Below are 14,172 nucleotides of genomic sequence, written 5' to 3'. Positions count from 1 at the left end.
CCTTCATTATTTTTCTTTCACATTCTAAGCTTGAATGGAACCAAGGATGAATGAAGGTGAAAGAGAAGATGAATGAAGTTGGATTTTTGAAGCCGAAAGAAAAAATCTCAAATGGGTTTTGAGTTTTTGTTTGAGCTTTAAAATGGGTTTATCGTTTTTGTTTGTGAATGGGTCATGGGTGTTGTTTGTAATTTTGANGGTTCGTACCACCGCGAGGGTCGTGAAAGTGCCCCTCACAACCCATCGTCTTCACACGCCTCTAGTCAGCGTGTGTCAAGTGCGGCCGGAAATGCCGGCCGAGGCGAGGAGGAATCCGATCTCCGGACCTTCCTGAACCGCAACCGAGAAGGCAGGGCTTGCACGGGTGAAAGCAACCCTCAATTGGCTCCATTACTGCAAATTGAGGAGCTGCAGCGAGCTCTGGACAGGTTAAGGGAGCAGCAAAACGAAAAGGCGCAGGTCGCCTCTACATCCCCATTTTCTCCTGAAGTACTAGCCGCTCCACTCCCACCAGGGTTCAGAATGCCAGATATGCGGCCGTGTGATGGAAACTATGATCCGCAGGATCATTTGTATGAGTTCAACGACCTGATGGAGCTCCACCAGGTCTCTGACCTCGCGAAGTGCCGTTGTTTGGCTGTGACGCTAACTTTTCACGCCAAACGGTGGTTAAGGTCGCTCCCAGCGGGATCGATCAGTTCGTGGCCTCAGATGAGAACGACGTTCTTGCGACATTTCCAAGCCAACCGAAAATTTTCAATGCCTTTGAGCTATCTCAGCAACATAAGGCAAGAAAGAGACGAATCCCTGCAGTCTTACGTTGACCGCTTCCACAGGGAACTCAACAAGGTGGCTCATGCCCCAGAAGAATCCATCCGAACTCTTATAATAGCTGNAGATGCCATTTAAACTTATTGTGAGTTTTTATAGGTAGTGCTATATATTATTCTTGCAATTTTATTGCAGTTTTTAACAAATTCCCATAAAATTATATCACTATTTTCCTGTCATACCATTCACACCCACAACTTCGTTCTCTTTTCAACTGAAAATTCCAAATAAAAGGAACATTGGGACAACTATTAAACATGTTCTTTTGTTCATCACTGCTTGCATAATTGTGACAATAACCATAACATCATCCATGCATAAGAAACAAACAAAAGAAATGAGCAACACACCACCCATGAAAACAAATCACCATTAACAAGACAATTAGCTGGTACCACCATAAATGTCATTGCACAAACCTTGCCTTATTCATCAATAAGATGAACCACTGGAACATAAGCAATCTTTGACTCATCATTTATGTAGCTTTCAATCAGAGCATGACATCTTGTAATCTTCAATTCCTTGAGGGAAGTAAGGCATTCTATCCCTTTTGGAAGAGATGACAATTTGCGGCATGTTGTAATCTAAAGTTTTTCAAGTGATGTGAGATTTTGGAACCACTCTGGTAGTGCTTCTAAGTTTCTACAATATTCAATCTGCATGTACTTTAAAGTGTTAACAGATGCTTGAAGAAGAAGTTGGGGCAAATCCACCAATGATTCTAAATAAATAATTATGATTTTTTTAAGACTCAACCACAACTCAAGATCTTCTCCTTGCAATTCCATCTTCAAATTAATCTGGGGGCAATTCCAAATCATTAATATCTCTAATTTTGTCAGGTAGTTGATAGTATTTGGTAACGAGATCACAGAGCCCCTTCCTAGAAACAACGTTTGGAGGTTTTTCAGACCTTGTATCCCTTTAGACAAACGTAGTAGACTGTCGCACCTAAATAAGCACAAATATCGAAGGGAACTCAAACATCCAATTCCATTTTCTGAAAGAACCTCCTCTTGTGTGGTTATTTCCAAGTGTCTAAGGCAGATCGTCTTGCCTATGTTTTTAGGCAACTTCTTAATCTTATAACAACCCGAAAGTCTTAACATTTGCAAGTTCTAAAGCTCGCAAATAGATTCAGGGATCTTCTTCAATGAACCATTCCCAGCTAGATCGAGGTACCTCAAATGTCTCAATGTACCGATAGAATCTGGCAACACTTCGAACAATATATTACACAAGTGTAGTGGTTGGAGGTACTTGAATTTGGATATATCTTTACTAATAAATGATCTAATAATATGCACATCTTCGTATTTCTCTGCTATTGGAAAAACAATGCTTCGAACACTCCTTGAGTTATCAACTACGAGTTGTAGAAATTCTTCACCACATAACTCTGTCTCACCATGTGAAAAGTGCTGCAATTTCCCATCAACTTTTTGGCTTCCAAAATTTATGAATGCAGACTCACCTTTTGTCATTGATATTGCAAGATAGTACTTTGAACGTCCAACAATAACCATGATCCAATAAATCCTCTAAGAAACCCCTTGACCATAAATATTTTGAATTGCAACATCTTCTAGCTCTTCAGTTTTATCAGAGGTTTTAAGAAGTCCAAGTGACATCCAATATTGGGCCACGTGATGACCGTTATATTCATTATCCTTTAGAAACAAGCAAAGATAAGTAAAACATCGCTTCAAGGGAGATGGCAAATGATCATAACTCAATTTCAATACTGGTAAGATGTCTTCATTATCTTGATCCACCTGCCAGTTGTCATTTTTATTTTTATTTTCAACCACTCACATTCCTCCGTGTTTGCATAAAGTAAGCTCTGTAAAGATCTCACAGCCAACAGAACTCCTTTACATTTTCCTACAATGTCCTTCCCAATTTCAATGAGCCTTGGAAAAATGTTTCCCTTCTCCATCTTTGAAAGCATACTTCTTAAATAATGACAAGGATTCCTCATTGGAAAGACCTTGTAGAAAATGTGAGGGACCAATGCTCATTATTTCTGCAACTCTTTTACTTCATGTGCTCACAATAATTTTACTTCCATTGACACCATTCACCAGTAAGTCTTTCAAGTCAATCCATTTCTGCGGCCTCTCATTCCAAACATCATCCAAGACAAGCAAAAACTTTTTACCTATCAAAATTTCTTGCAAACGCTTACGAATTTCATCTCCTTTTAACTTGTTACAATCCTCACATGTTGCAGAATAAACAGTTTCTTTCATCAATTTGGTGACATCGAAGTCATGTGACACGCATGTTCACATCTTTAATGGAAAGAGCTTATTTACTCTTTCATCATTATCAACCATTTTAGTAAGAGTGGTTTCACCCGAACCCCCAATTCCAACTATTGGAATGACAAAGACATTGATGTCTGTTGGTTGCATTAAAAACTCATGATCTTTTTCTTTATCATTCTCTCTTCCAATAACATAAGAAGCACCCAATAAGGGATCAGTCTCTCTCCCCTTTGGAATTACATGCCTAACTTCAGCAGGAGTACTCTCAGTAAGAGAAAATTTACTCCTATCACCTACGATATGATTAGACCTGGCAAAACGGGTGGGTGGGCCGGGTCAAACGGATACGGGTCAAACGGGTACGGGTCCTTATACGGGTCGAGATATATGGGTCCAAAATATTGGACCCGTGCCCTACCCTATAGGGGTATGGGTGGACTCGTGGGTGGACCCGTTTTTTCTCTCACCAGATTTTAATTTTTCTTTCACCCTTAACAGTTTTCAATTATGACAGTTACACCCCCAAAATTTCTACAATTTTAATTTTTTACATTTACACCCCCTAAATCAACTACTCTAAATTTAATTAAATTTAGAATATAAACAAATAGGAACCAAAATAAACAAATAACACATAAACAAACAATAACATATAATACAAAACTACAAATACCAACCAAAATAAACAAATATAAAATCACTAATCAGTTGAATTGAATACAAAATACAAAATAAGGTCTCAAAGCAAGTTGAATTGAATTTGCCACCTTCAGGAAGCCAGAATAATAGTAATCTTGTTGCTGCAAAACAGTTTTCAAATAAATTAGAAATGGTAGCCTTTAGGCCAAATGAGATGGTGGCAAGGAACATGAATCTGATGCAGCCTTTACCTCCAAAGTAGCTTACTAGAATGTACAACTACAACCAAAAGGGTTGCTTGTTTCCTTATATATAAAAACCAATGTACTGTACAGAAATATTTACACAAACTATGAGATGGATGTTGATAATTACATTGTGATCAACTAAGAAATGGGATTAAATGTTTACATTAGAATAGTAAATGTCAAAAGAGAAAACAAGATAAGGCAACTTCCTCTTTGGCTTTTTCTCTGCACATGTGCACAAAATTCCATCCCCACCACACCTAGATATGCCAAGCTTTTTCTACTATTTTTCTTGTTCTTGTGGGTAGTGTACCTTATGTCATACACAAATCAAATGAAACGTATATCTGCCACTGGAGCTGATGACGTATGTACACTCAACATAACAACAAAAATTGCCTCTGCAAAATTTTCACTACTCGGCTTCAAAGGAGATTTGTCATTTGTTTTTAAACTCTCGCATTACTTCAAGTTTTTGCCACCATTAACAGCTGTTGTTGCATGCTCGAATCTGCAAGGAAAAAAACAGCAAATCCCATGTCTATTTGCAGTTGGTCTCTAATTCTCGGCTTTAATTTTTGTCATGAAATCTGAAAAACAGCAATAAATCATACTATCTTAGCAAGTTCTTTGAGGAAATTATTTCATGATTTTACCAAAACAGGCATAATAAAATATCATCAGCTGAGAAAAAAATTGCTATCAGATAATCATTACACAGATCTACGAGCTGAAACACATTCAAGAGACTCAACGAATGCACACCGGTATTCCCCACCTGCAAATGCAGCCCAACACAAACACACTCAATGAAAACAACTCTACACAGATCGATGTACAGGGAAAGCTCAACCAAACAACAATAAAAGTGTAAACAATTTTAATCTCACAAACAAAAATTAAAATACAAAATCAATAAATAGAACAATTCTTCAACTTTTAGCATCCAATTCTTCAATAAATACAAAATCAAAGGAGAGTAAAAATATGCAGTAACCTACATTAACCGTTCAAACAAAAAAGAAAACACAAAATGTGTCAAAAAAACAAAAACAAACACACAAAATTTGAAAGAAAAAACGGAAAAACCAAGGCAAAATACAGGAAATGTGTAGAAACACATTCTCCGTCACAGATCTATGAGCTAAAACACATTCAAGAGAAAATGAGCTTACTAAGGTAATAGGAGCTCCAAGAACTGGAGTTTAGGAGATGACGAGCCGATGCCACAGTCCCGACAACGTGAGAAAGAAGAGATGACTAGCCGACGAGGATGAGCGAGGGCGACCGGCGACTGTGGTACTGGGAATGGGAATGACAGACTGGATGAATGAATTAGGTGAGGTACTACCGTATTGATGACTGACGAGTGACGATTAATCAAAGAGGGAGTTGAGGTACGAAGAAGATGGCAAAGAGATTGAGATTGAGAGGATGAATTGTTATGTTGATGATTGAGAGAGATGAGAGGCGGCATAGAGAATTACTGAGTTAGACTTAGGGGGGTTAGAGTTAGGGATTTGAAAAACGGTTATACGTGGGTGCCCACGGGTTCACCCATATAACCCGTCAGTATACGGGCCTGGTACGGGTACGGGTCCAAAAAAACGGGTTTAATATATTAGACCCCGTACCCTATATTTTTTATCCTTTATGGGCCGACCCGCGGGTCTGAACCCGTTTTACCAGGTCTAGATATGATCTAGCATTTCTTTAATCTCTTTGATTTCATGACTAATTTGATATCGAAGAACAACAGGATTAGAGCTTGAAAATAATTGTCATACCTTTCATAATGTGCTCCTCTTTTGTCTCACCACTTTCCTCTGGGAGCTTGAAACTCGAATTCTTCTAAAACGTCCTCAACATCAAGGAGAACATCCTTAAACTTCTCAAGCCAGTCACACAACTGATGATCTTGTGCCTGCTTTTTCTCAGCATCCAAGAGCACGGCTTGGATAGTGCTCAGGGTTCCTTAAGGCTTTCTAAATCACTTTCAACATTCCACAACAAGGACAGTTGCCGACCCATAAGAGAACCTATCTTTGTCAGAACTTCAGTCGCAATGTCATATGGAATTGATTCTGCCATTTTCTCTCAGAAGAAACGAAGAGAGAAAGAGAGAGAATAAGGTAGTTTGAAGATGACTGTGTAGGTAGTTGTGAAAGCAGTTTCATCTCTAACAAGGAGAGGAAATGAGTAAAGCACGAAAAGAATCCAAAAAACTTGTCTAACAATAAGAGGAAATGAGTAAGGCACGAAAAGTGTCCCAGAGAGCCAAAACTTCTCAAGACAAGAAGAGAATAGTTAGAGCGCGAAAAGTATATATGAAAGGAAAACTGATGGAAGGTGATAAAATGTGACCTCCTCTCTGTGAACCATCACATGGCAGCATTATGGTTGGCTGGTTGCTGAAATTAACGGTCGATTTGAAGTTGTATATATATTATTAATTCTTCCAATATATATATATATATCTCAAATGGATGAGGCAATAAAAATCAATAATAATATACACTATGGTCCCTCTACTAAAGGTAGCGGGAAGGATTCTTTACGGACTCCAAATCAAGTTCTTGCATCAGAGATGAGACTTCCAATAATTTATTTGTACATAGACTTTATCCACATAAACAATTAGGGGGTCCAATTCTTCACAATTAATGGTACATATTTTATACATTGAAAAAATTCATATTTATTTTTAGTGTTTTCTTTTTTCTTTTTAATTATTAATTTTAGCCATTTATTCCCACCAAACACCTCGTACAATTGAATATATTTCCCCTTTTTTTTTCTTTCTTATTTTATAAATTTAAAAACACAAAAATATTATTTATATTGAAAATTGTTAGGATTATTTTAGAATTAGGATAATTGTGTTAAGTCTTTTATTATTATCTTTTATAATTATGTTAAGTCTTTTATAATTATCTTTTGGAATTATATTATTATCTTATTAGGATAGAATTGAGATTATCTTATTGTCCCTTTATAAGTAGAGTCCTTTTGAGACTTATTATCCCTTTACAATTATAGTCCTTTTGGGAGTCAATGGAGTCAAGTGTAAGGCTATATAATAGCCTAAATCTAGATTGTGGTAATCAATGAAGAATTTTGTCAATTAATCTCTCTATCTCTTGTTCTTGGAGGTCTATGTTCCTTATATAAACAGATCATATCCCAAACCCTATCATTGGTGCTCTTGTTCCCTAGTTATGGCTGAAGGCACTCGCTTGCGTCTTTTGGATGAGCAGCTTGCTAAAATTACAGCCCTATAATCTGCCCAAGCAGAGACTCTCACTTCTTTAACAGAGAAATTGGAAGTTTTGACAGTTGGTTTTCAAGATGTTACTTTACAGATTTCAGCTCTGAACAACAAGTTCGATCAAACCTGCCAGTAAAACCAACATTCTAGTGAATCATCTTTAGATTTGACTGGGCGACGCGGATCGACTTCTGAGAGTTTTTTTCCCAAGTCTTTCCCTTTAGAAGTCCCTTATTTTGATGGCACGGATCCGCATGGCTGGAGGTTTAAAGCCAAGCAATTCTTTGATTACCATAATATCTCTACTAAGCAACGATTAACGATCTCTTCCTTCCACATGGATGGGCCAGCTCTTTCCTGGTATCGATGGATGCATTCCAATGGGCAAATCCGTTCTTGGCATTCTTTCCTACAGGATTTAGATGTTCGTTTTGGGCCTTCGAAATTTGTGGATTACCAAGGGCAGTTGGTGAAACTTACTCAAACAGGTTCTGTAGTCGCTTATCAAACATAATTTGAGGACCTCTCTAATCAAGTTTCTGGCCTGCCAGGTACGTTCCTTCTAAGTTGCTTTGTATCAGGGCTTAAACCAGAAATCCAAAGGGAGGTGAAGTCCTTCCGTCCTCACACCCTCAACCATGCCATGAGTCTTGCCCGCTTGCAAGAGGACAAGCTCCAGGATCTACACCTATACTTGCAATCTGTTGGCCCCCAATCTTTCGATCCTATTAAATCAATTCCTAATGTTCCTTTAGGGCAGCAAGCCGTTTTGCCAACTCCAAACAAATCAAATTCCTTGCCTATTAAGCGACTCACAGCAACAAAGGTTTGTGCTATAATTGCGATGAGCGCTTTCACCCTGGGCATCGCTGCACGGCCAAGTTCTTTCTCTTGTTGATGGAGGATTGGGATGATGAGCACGAGGATGAACCGGGATAACTGCTGTTGATGGTGTCGTACCTTGCAACCTTGAAGACAAGGTTGAGGCAAAGAGGAAGGCAATGCTAGGATTATTTCAGAATTAGGGTAATTGTGTTAAGTCTTTTATTATTATCTTTTATAATTATGTTAAGTCTTTTATAATTATATTATTATCTTATTAAGATAGAATTAGGATTATCTTGTTATCCCTTTATAATTAGAGTCCTTTTGGGACTTATTATCCCTTTATAATTAGAGTCCTTTCGGGAGTCAATGGAGTCAGGTGTAAGGCTATATAATAGCCTAAATCTAGATTGTGGTGATCAATGTAGAATTTTGTCAATTAATCTCTTTATCTCTTGTTCTTGGAGGTCTCTGTTCCTCATATAAATAGATCATATCCCAAACCCTATCATTGATTTGTTTATCTATTCAATGATAGGGTTTGGGATATAATCTGTTTATATGAGGAACAGAGACCTCCAAGAACAAGAGATAGAGAGATTAATTGACAAAATTCTTCATTGATTACCACAATCTAGATTTAGGCTATTATATAGCCTTACACTTGACTCTATTGACTCCCAAAAGGACTCTAATTGTAAAGGGATAATAAGTCCCAAAAGGACTCTAATTATAAAGGGATAATAAGATAATCCTAATTCTATCCTAATAAGATAATTTTTATAATTATAAAAGACTTAACATAATTATAAAAGATAATAATAAAAGACTTAACACAATTATCCTAATTCTAAAATAATCCTAACATTGCCCTTCCCCTTCGCCTCAATCTTGTCCTCAAGTTTGCAAGGTACGACACCATCAACAACAGTTATCCCGGTTCATCCTCATGCTCATCATCATCCTCCTCCATTAGCAAGAGAAAGAACTTGGCCGTGCAACGATGCCCAAGGTGAAAGCGCTCATCGTAATTATAGCACAAAACTTTGTTGAGTCGTTCTTGCATCTGTGTTGTTGTGAGTCGCTTAACAGGCAAGGAATCCGATTTGTTTGGAGTTGGCAAAAGCTGCGCTGAAGGAACATTAGGAGTTGATTTAATCTGATCGCAAGATTGGGGCCAACAGATTGCAAGTATAGGTGTTGATCCTGGAGCTTGTCCTCCTGCAAGCGGGCAAGACTAATGGCATGGGTGAGGGTGTGAGGCCGGAAAGACTGCACCTCCCTTCGGATTTCTGGTTTAAGCCTTGATACAAAGCAACATAGAAGGAACGTACTTGGAAGGCCAGAAACTTGATTAGAGAGGTTCTCAAATTATGTTTGATAAGCGACTACAGAACCTGTTTGAGTAAGTTTTGCCAACTGCCCTTGGTAATCCATAAATTCCGAAGGCCCAAAACGAACATCTCACTACAAGAAATATATTATATTGTGACAAAATTAATTTTGTCAAAAGCTATTTCGTCACAAGTAATATATGTATTATGACAAAATAAAAAAACGTCACATTAAGTATGACAAAAGGAATATATAGTGACTAAAACAAATATTGTCATAATATTTTATCACAATAAAGAAATTCATAAGAAATATATTGAAGAAAAACAATTTTATCATAATATTTCGTCACAAATTTTTGGCGCCAAATTTTAGCACCTAGGTAAATTATTTATTGTGACAAACATTTTTTGTCATAAACATTTAGTCACTATATTTAGTTATACATGCTATAACTACAAATATTTTGTCACAAAAATTTATTTATTGCTACAGAAAATATTTGTCATATTATATTAAAATGAGGTATTAATAACAAAATGTTGGAGTCAAAATTTAAACGCCGAGATAATTGTTTATCGTGGCAAACCATATTTGTCATAAAAAACTTTAGTCATTATATTAGTAATACATGCTAATTACAAACTAATTGTCACAAAAGAATTATTTATCATTAAAAGACGAAGACCAACTCTTTTATAATTGGTGAAAAAACAATGAAGAAACACAGCGTCTTGACACTACAAAAAACAAAACGCTGCGTTTGATTTTTCTTTGGACTATTCAGTAAACCCCCTTTCTTTACACTATTACAAATTCACCTCATTCTATAAAAATACAGGACAATTCTTCTACACTTTATCTATATTCCCCCTCGAACAGAACTTCTTTTCAAACATTTAGGACAACGTTTCTCCACTTCCTCTAATATTCCCTCTTAAACACAACTTCAATTCCATTCTTTTTTTTTTTTTTTTTTTTTTTTTGGGTCTGCTACTGCATTCAGTTTCTACGGTGTTTCTACTTCATTCAGCTTCAGCATATTTTCTCAGCCATTTTCGTCTCCTGGCACATCACACGCTCATTTTCTCGCATCTGTTTACAGCAGCACATATTATTTTTTTTTTTTGGGGTCTGGAGGTGCTTTTTTGGTTTTCTTCAATTCACTTCTTGCTTCTTGCTCTTCTTTTACTCCTTTGCTTCTTTTCTTGATTTCGTTATGAACTCTCCTTGTATGTCGTAAATTTTTTGTAGCTAATGTTTCGGGTTAGAGTTTGGGCGAAAAAGGGAAAAAGGGAAAAATTGATTTGGGGCAAAAAGGGAAAAATTGATTTGGGCGAAAAAGGGAAAAATTGAATTGGGTAAAGTGAGCTATCTGGTCTCTTATTTCTTTGGAAATTTGAATTGGGAAAACCAAATATGAAAGAAGAAATAAGATTCGCCATTGTGAAGAAACAATGAATTGGGAGCAAGGTGGCAGACGAAAGGCAAGAAAGAAAAAGCAGGGAGAGGGGACAAACAACTGTAAAACGCCGTCGTTTCTCTCACACTTTAGCTGAGTTTGTCTTTCTAGATAGATATAAAGACTAAATATATAGAATAATAAGGAAATGAAACAAATAAGCAGGTATGCCCGGGTGGTAAGGGGAAGACTTGGAGAACACAAGTTCGAATCTTACTATCCCATTTTGACAAAAAATGGTTTTTAAACCTTTGGTCTTTTTTATTTTTTTTTAATCCGTTTCATTAAATTTAGCAGCTCAACAATGATCTTTGCATGTTATTTACTCTTAATCTGGAAAAAGAAAGAAAAACCCCCTTTAGCTATTAAAATATTCCTAATCCAATAAAAATACAATCCTACTATCCTCATTTTGACAAAAAAATGGTTTTTAAACCTTTGGTCTTTTTTTATTTTTTTTTTTAATCCTTTTTTAGTTTCATATAATATTTAGCAGCTCAACATGATCTTTGCATGTTATTTACTCTTAATTTGAAAAGAAAAGAAAAAAACCCACTTTAGCATATTAAAATATATCCTACCAATAAAAATACAATGATAATCAATGGTTTAGGTTTCTAATATAGACTTACATCTTATCCATTCTAATCCTAAAATGATTGCAATGTATAATATAATAGTATATATCCAACCATAGTAGCAATACTTAATCCTAATACTACTCCAACTTATAATAATAACTCTAAACTAATAAAACTTGACTAAATTAATTAATCAGAAAAAACCCCACAACCAGTATTTGACCTACAGACGGTTGTCCGTCCTCTTTGGAACACTTTCATTCTTTTAGGTTGTCATGTACTAAATTATATAGTATAATGATCATATGAAATTAGAATATTGAGGTAAATTATGTAATTCAAGCTACCCTTGAGTGAGTGTTTGATATTGGTTTAGTATTACTCTACTTATTTAATTTGCTATTTCTAATTTATTGCAATTAGACTTCAATTGAATAATTGATTTAAACTTCTATTTTATGGGGCGAGTGTAATATATAACTGTAAATGATGAATATATTGCTTGACATTATAACAAAAATAATCAATTATAATTTATAGTTATGTCAATAATAATATATATTTTATATATTAAAGAAGAGACAATTTTTTTTTTTTTTAATAAGCATAGTATGGTAATTAAACAATATAAAAACCTAAAAAAACTTAATTGATATAGTAATGTTGTTAAATCAATCTATACAATAAGCACATATAAACTAAGTGGAAAAAAAATCTATAATGAAACCTGAAAAGAGAATATAAATATATTCCTCCATAACATAGAAACTATCGCGGATAGGAGCTCTTTCCACGGGACAAAATTCGACAACTAATTAATTTATCACGAGAGAGACATAACATTATTCCTCCATGTTATATTTAATAATATTAATAAATGATATTATTTGATCTCTGTATGGATACTTTTGTCTTTTACTATAGTAATAATGCACGAATAATTATAATTAATGGATAAGCTAAAGCCACAAGGAACCAAAATCGGAGAAGAATGAGTTTAAAGTCCTTGTTACAGGATTAATTAATTAAATAAACAAGAATTCTCATTCTCTAAGTTCTTTCTTTTATTGATTAATTAGATTAATTAAATTATTAACTGACAATAAGTTATCTTGTTCCATCTCGATCTGCCAGAATTATGGGAAATTCCAAATTATTAACTGTCCATGTTATTATTTATTAATGTGATTAATGGAATAATTAATATTAATATTAATGTAGATATTCACTATGTTCAACACAATGTCCTATCCACATCAATTTGGCAATAATAAACTGAGAAAAAGTACCTTCTTGCCTTAATTTTTTCTTTATTTCAAATGGTAAAGAATACCTAGTTGGATAAGAGAATTTGGCAGTGTTCTATAAGTACTATTAATTAATAATAATTAATTAATTAATATCACAATGGAGGATTAAGTTGCTAGGTTAGTATGAATTAAAGTAATTATAAACATCGTACCCAACCTAAGACTTGTCCCAAGTAGAGATGACGTTGTGTATAGCGCTTGTTTTTTTTTCAAGGCATGTCCTGTAATAAGATTCTTGTCTTCGTGTTCCTTTACTTACTCATTTACTCTTATTCCAATCATTTGTATGCTTAAGATAGAAAAAATAGAAGAGATTAGTTCTCATCTATTAGCCTTTTGTTTTTGTTCCTGTCTAGGATTTGTCCTGAGGTAGAATGACCGGTTGTATATTATTTTTCTATTTTAATGTTACTACTTATATCAACATAAATAATAGTTTTTGTAATTAGTGATCACACAAATTTTTAAATTTAAAACTTTAGGGTCTGTTTGGCTTATTATTTATTTCCATATTCTCAAACCGACTTTTCTAATAGTGTTTGGTTTATTATTCAAACAAAGCACTTTTGGAAATTCGATGTTTTAAATATATCTTAATATTAAGGCACTAAACTGATTTGGCTGGCAGCCACTTTTATAATTCACACCATCAATCTAATTAATAAACACAATATTAAGCTAACTTTGAACATGTGACGGTCTGTCATTGGTGGAATATTACTTAATCCATGGATAAAGCGAGAATTAACTCTCACCGGTAAATTTTCTGGTAGCAAGCTTTTTGACCATCATTTATTTTAAGTAACTCTTTGTGTACTTCCTTTCCGCAACTTGAAGTCAAAGTAGAAAAAATAACAAAACAATGCACGTGATTTGATTTGATTTTCTAAATCTATATATTAAAGCGGGGATTTCTTAGATATTAATATATACAATTGCAAGTTGAATTTTCCATTTCTCAACATTTGTAAAATTTTGGAGGCAATTTATAAAGAGGTGGCAATAATTTTTTTTAATTCCCTCTTGAATATATAAAAATTAAAGCTTTAAACTATTTTAAATATTTTCCTGCATTAACATCTTTTCTATTTTAATTTATTGTATATATACAATTAATTCTAAACAATATTAACTATCCTTCCTATTTAAATACTTTCTTAAGTCAATTATATTAAAAAAATAAAAATGAATTCTATTCTTAAACATATTTCCCATTTAAATATATTTCCTATTACCTCTTTACTAACCCTTCACTTCTTTTTTTTGTTTTTTTTATCTCACCATTGTTCTGTCAAAACTCTCAACTCCATTTTCTCTTTCTCTCTCTCTCTCTTCTGTCTTTATAGACCCTATAAATTTGAGAACCAACTACTCATTTTTGCTTTTACTAGGACGCCCCA

The sequence above is a fragment of the Pistacia vera genome, unplaced genomic scaffold, assembly GCF_008641045.1.
Source record: "Pistacia vera cultivar Batoury unplaced genomic scaffold, PisVer_v2 Contig1046, whole genome shotgun sequence".
Taxonomy (NCBI): domain Eukaryota; kingdom Viridiplantae; phylum Streptophyta; class Magnoliopsida; order Sapindales; family Anacardiaceae; genus Pistacia; species Pistacia vera.
This window is presented reverse-complemented; position numbering follows the sequence as displayed.